Source organism: Aethalodelphis obliquidens, unplaced genomic scaffold, assembly GCF_003676395.1.
Source record: "Aethalodelphis obliquidens isolate GAN/ISIS:26980383/991018 unplaced genomic scaffold, ASM367639v1 scaffold5, whole genome shotgun sequence".
Lineage (NCBI taxonomy): Eukaryota > Metazoa > Chordata > Mammalia > Artiodactyla > Delphinidae > Aethalodelphis > Aethalodelphis obliquidens.
The window spans coordinates 33,622,990-33,628,989 of NW_020837949.1; positions in this window are offsets into that span (position 1 = coordinate 33,622,990).

Below are 6,000 nucleotides of genomic sequence, written 5' to 3' on the forward strand. Positions count from 1 at the left end.
TAGAAATTGACCCATATAGAGAGAGACTCTAAAGTTGAAAAATCAAAATGGGATAATATTCAAATCCTATTTTATTATCTTACAAAAAGTCTTTGTATTTCTTAGTCATTCCCTCATTTACTTTTCCAAACCTACTGTATAGAATCTTTGGAAACAGAAAGCTCCAGTGATGAGAATACACTATTATTTTTAGAGAACATTAAGGTTACATAGGGGAGGCATTTTGCCTGTTTTTATTCTGTAGGAATCTGCCCAGTTCACCACTGGCAAGGTGCTATACAAAATTAGAAACAAAAGTGAACATCTATTTGCTTGTAAGCTTGAAATAACTTTGGTGTCAAAAACAACTGACTTTCCCCCTCCGTCAACCTGTCCTCTTTCCATTCAGCACTGTAATTAATCAATGAGTGGTTGTATTCTAAAAAACATTCTGCACATTACCCACTTTTGCCACTTGAGATATTCTGAATTTGTGTACAATTTTTGGTAGAATATAAGAGATAGAGGAAAATCTCACTTTTGTGTTCAGTGACTTTCCAGACCTCAGGGGCAGAATGAATGCAGGAGGAATCCCATCGGGTAATTTTTCATTAGTATCCACGACAAGCTGTTTCACCACAGGCTATTGTTTTCATGGAAAGTTCAAATACAGTAGGATGGGATAGGTGTGCTATTAACACACAATGGTGTGATTATTACCTATTATATATATATATGACCTTTGTCACCTAGAACATTGATACTCTTCATTATGATGTACCATTCTAGTATAAGAGGAATAGTTGGACAGCTTTAGAGTTCTTTTGCTAGTTGTCTAATTTTATGTTTAAAGTTTTCAGAGCTTTCCTAAGAGGAGAGATAGAAGGGAAAACCAAATAGGTCAAAGAATCGTAGGGCTTTAAAGGACCTTGGCATTAATTTATCTACTCCTTCTACATCCTGGCATCAAGTAGCTAAGCTATTTCAGGGGAGGCTATTTTTTTTTTTTTTTTTTGCGGTAGCGGGCCTCTCACTGTTGCGGCCTCTCCCGTTGTGGAGCACAGGCTCAGCGGCCATGGCCCAGGCCCATGGGCCCAGCCGCCCCGCGGCACGTGGGACCCTCCCGGACCGGGGCACAAACCCGTGTCCCCTGCATCGGACTCTCAACCACTGCGCCACCAGGGAAGCCCCAGAGGCTATATTTTATATAAAATTCTAAAATTCAGCATCACGTGTATCTGCAAAAAGCAATATGACTCTAAAGTAATAACTTGATTCTACAAGGACAACAAAAAGTCAGTCTTTATAGCTAACCATTGTATTACAAGCTTCTTCAATGAGTTGAAACTTATTTCTTCCTACCATCTCCTTACACAAAGCAATAGTCCCTTTTTATTTATTTTTTGTATAACAACCTCATGTTCCCAATGACAGTTGTTAAATACACATTTAGTTTTCTCTAGAGTGAATGTGAGTAAAGCATCATTCGGTTTGGGTTCATTGAGTAGCTTCTCCTTTAGCTTCAGCAGAATTAAGGGCACATATCTTCATTTCTCATAGTCAGTATGTGGTTGAAAAAATTTCATTCCTTCAGCAAATGTGAAATTTCAGCTCTGCACATGGCATTATGCCAAGCTCTATAAGGGGTATAAAGAAGAATAAGATATGATCCCTAATTTCAAAAAGCTTACAGACCAATATGGGAAGTAAGACACTAGTCAAGTGACTATAGCCAACAGTTGAAACAGGAGAAGGTAACTAAAATTATTAAGCACCTATAGGTGGCCAGTCAGTCTATATAACTCCAATGAATGGACACAGGATTGTGAGATACTTTCATTCGTTAAGCTGTCCTTACTGAGGCTCGGGAAAGTCACCGTGTTGCAAAGTCAGTGACTATATTTGAAACAAGTTCTTTCTGGCTCAGGGGCCACTCTCTTCCAGCAAGACTGCATCTTTTCCATAACAGGAGCCATGATGGCCTAATTGCCCCCATTTGAGGAAAGCCACCTTATTCTTTTCCAAATTGAAATTCTGTTTTTCATTTTAAGGAAAGGTAAGACTCTGAAGGTAACCATGCCATGCAGTGTATGCAAAGTGATCTTTATGTGGGCTCATCTCTTATTAAATTGATCTCTGAGTCCATGAGGTCAAAAACTATGTCGTATTTCTTATGGTAATCAGAATATACTGGGAGTTTAATAAACATTGAATTGGTTAAATGGGTGCACGGAATGTCTTTATTCTTCTCAGGCCTGGAATTTTCTTCAGATCTGGAACAACTCCCAGAGAATGAAGATAATCCCACCAATTTACAAAGTTGTAAGAAGCCATAAACTTATTAGCCATCAAAATGTTTAGCCTATTTATATTTATCAGGGTTTTTCCCATACTTTTAATTAAAGCATGAGGATAAGAAGGCAGAATACTTGTGTGTATGAAAAAAGTATTATTTTCTGGGACTTTTATAATTCCATATTTAATGGCAGAATTGTACCAGCAGGTTAAAATCAATGGATGATTAGTCTACTAACCAGTTATATCTATATTTACATTTCTAAAGCTACTGGCTTAGAAGCTACTATTATTATTAAGGGCCATTATGGCAACCTACAGAGCTTTTTTTGAGCCTTAAACATTATGAATATCTCTTTATTCTTTCCCTTTAACCTGCCCTTTCTTGTTTTTTAAACCTTTTACTGTAAAGTATAACACCCATTCAGATCATTTGCACAAAACATAAATATATAGTTCAAAGAGTGATCACAAGCGAGCATCTGAGTAGTCACCAGGCAGGTCAACAAATACAAAATTGGCAGCAAACCAACAACATCCTTTGGACCTTTGACAATTGCTACTTCCATCTTTTTTCCTTCCTCTTTTCCAAAGGTAACCACTTTTCTGACTTCTAACTTTAAAGTTAAATTTTGTTCGGTCTTTATATACATGGAATCACTTTTGTATCTGGCTTCTTTCACTTAACATTATATTGGATAGATTCTTCATTGTAGTTGTATACTTCAGTAATTGAGTCATTGTCATTGTTGTTATCTATTTTATGAATACCACTTGACTAATTTATCCGTTCTACAGCAGATGAACATTTGGGTTTCTAGTTTGGGAATATTACAAATCATGCTGTTTTAAACACAGTGTGTGCAGGTTTTTTGGTTGTGTGTATGATTAGGAGTTGAATTAGGGTCATAAATCAGGCATATCTTCAAAATGACAAAATGATGCCAGTTTTTCAAACAGGTTGTACCAATGTATTTCTTCACCAACAGTATAAGAGAGTTCCTGCTGTTTTATATCTTAGTAGAGATTTGTGTTGTTAAAGTCATTAATTTTAGTCATTCTTTGGTGCATGTAACAGTATCGCATTGTTGTTTTAATTTGTATTTCCATGGTTACCAATGAATATAAGCATATTTTAATGTTTATTGGGTAGTATCAGTAGATTTTGCAAGTTGCCTTAAAAAATTGCACTTATATCATCAACAGTATAGAATGCATATTCCCTCACACCCTTAACAGCGCTGGGAACTATCAAACTTTAAGTGCAAACAAACAAACAAAAAATCACATTATTACCGTGATGCATTTCTTTTGTTATGGCTGACTTTGAGCATAGTTCTGTGCTTGTTGTTTTTTTTCTTTTAACCATTTTTGCCATTTTTTTGGTGTGATATTTACTGCTGTCTTTGATCATTTTTTTTATTGGATTGATTATTTTATTGATTTCTTAAGGATTCTTACAAATTTACTAAGATTTTTGTCTATGGCAAATATTTCCTTTAGTTTGCCCTTTGGCTTGGCTTATCCTATCTTTAGCCACACAAAGGTTTTTGTTTTTATGTGGCCAAATTTATCAGTCTTCTTTCTTCATGGTTTTAGGGCTTTGTCTATATTTAGGATGGCCTTCTCTACTCAAAGCACCACAAATTATTATTTTTTTAAATAACTAATGATCTCTTCTAGATCTCTATGGTTTCAAATTTTACAGTTAAATCTTTGATCTAGGGGGGTTATTTTGGAGTAACATAAACCCAGAAGCATTTATTGTTCCTTTTTTATCCCTAAATGGCTAGCTAGTTGCCCAAATACTATTTCTCAATTAATACACTATTCTCTACTGATTTAAATTGTCAACTTTGTCATTCACTAAATTCCAATATACACTTGAATTTATTTCTGGACTTCCCACTTGGTTAAAACTTTCTGTCTATTCCAGAACTTAATTATGAGCTGTTATAATTAAATTTGTTTTTTTTAATGTGTTTTAATAATAGCTTCTTTTTCCTTCCAAAATGTTTTAGATTTTTTACCTTAACATTTTAGATGAACTTTATTAATTAATTAATTTATTTTTTACACCTTTATTAGAGTATAATTGCTTTACAATGGTGTGCTAGTTTCTGCTTTATAACCAAGTGAATCAGTTATACATATACATATGTTCCCATATCTCTTCCCTCTTGCGTCTTCCTCCCTCGCACCCTCCCTATCCCACCCCTCTAGGTGGTCACAAAGCACCGAGCTGATCTCCCTGTGCTATGCGGCTGCTTTCTGGATGAACTTTAATATCATTTGTTGACTTCTCACCAAAATTTGTGTAATATTAAATTTACATTATACATTAATTGTTGGGAAAATTGGCCTCTTTGCAGTATTGAGTGTCCCCAAGCCAAAAATAAGATGTATTTTCATTTACTCAAATTTTCTTCTCATTCCTTTTCCATTTACTTTTTCTAATTTGCCAGCTTCGGCAAAGAGAGCTTAAGATGGCCAATTGGATACATAAGCCACTAGGTTTCAAATGAAAAGATTTAAATAAGCTAATTTAATAACTAGCTCGTTACTGAATGTCATATACTTTACAAATGTTATAGTTTAAAAATGCCCTGAAGTTAATACGTACTTTTGTGTAAATATGTTGCCCTGTATGTATTAAATGAAAATGCACTGTTTCTCTTATAATTAATTCTCTGGACCCACCAGAAGTCAACTTACATGTATAGGCATACGTATACCCATGTGCATATGATATATGCTAGTGATCTTTATACAGGTGGAGAGAGGGATTCAAGGTAAAAGTTATATATATTTATTCAGGTATATCTCTGATTACATTTAAGATGCAATACCAACAGTAACATAAAGAAAATTATGTACCTCAAGTAAATATTAAAAGTAATATTTTTTCTATGTGGTACAAGTTTGTAATAAATTAACTATAGAATTTAGGAGTATTTTTCCTCAAATAAAAAAGCTCTTGTCATGATCAAGTTGTTATTTTTTATTGAAGTAATCCAATGTCTGAAGGCCTCATATCCAACCAATATGGTAGCCTTCTTTTCCACAAGAAGGCATGGTCTGGTTGGATAGCAGTAGAGTTGGGTGAAGTTGTATGCAATCATGTCAATCTATCAAATAACTAGAAGGTATGTGCTGAATGCTTATCATGTGTTTACTTGAAATATAACAGCAGATGAACTGCATATTAACAGACTCTAAAGGGAGGTCAGAGCCATGAAAATTGCTGTGGGCTGGAAAGGAGGAAGACGATTTCATAAATTAAGTAGGATTTATAGAAAGTCTTTTAGATTTCTTAAGAAAAGAATGCTACGTGGAAATGGGGAAAGTAGGACATTCCAAAGAAAGAACAAACTGAGCAGATAAGAAGTAGTGATCAAAATGTTTGAGAGATGGAACATGGAAGCTCTTGAAAACCCTCCCTCTTTTTATGTTTTATCTACAACTCTCCAGTTTGACAACTTTCGACAATAAGAGGCTTAAATTTTGCAATGCTGTTCACCTTCTATTTGAGTTCAAAATATGCCTCCATAAAAGATCAGGCATTGTTGTGATGCTTACAAGCTGTAAGGAGCATCGTTGCTGCGTCAGTTCTCCTTTTAGACTAATTCTATTCTCCTTTTACTCAGAAATCTAAGAGCTCACATGCCAGCTACCCAAGGGATTTTGTTTTTGTTTTTTAGTGAACTAGTACTAAAATCCTAGCCT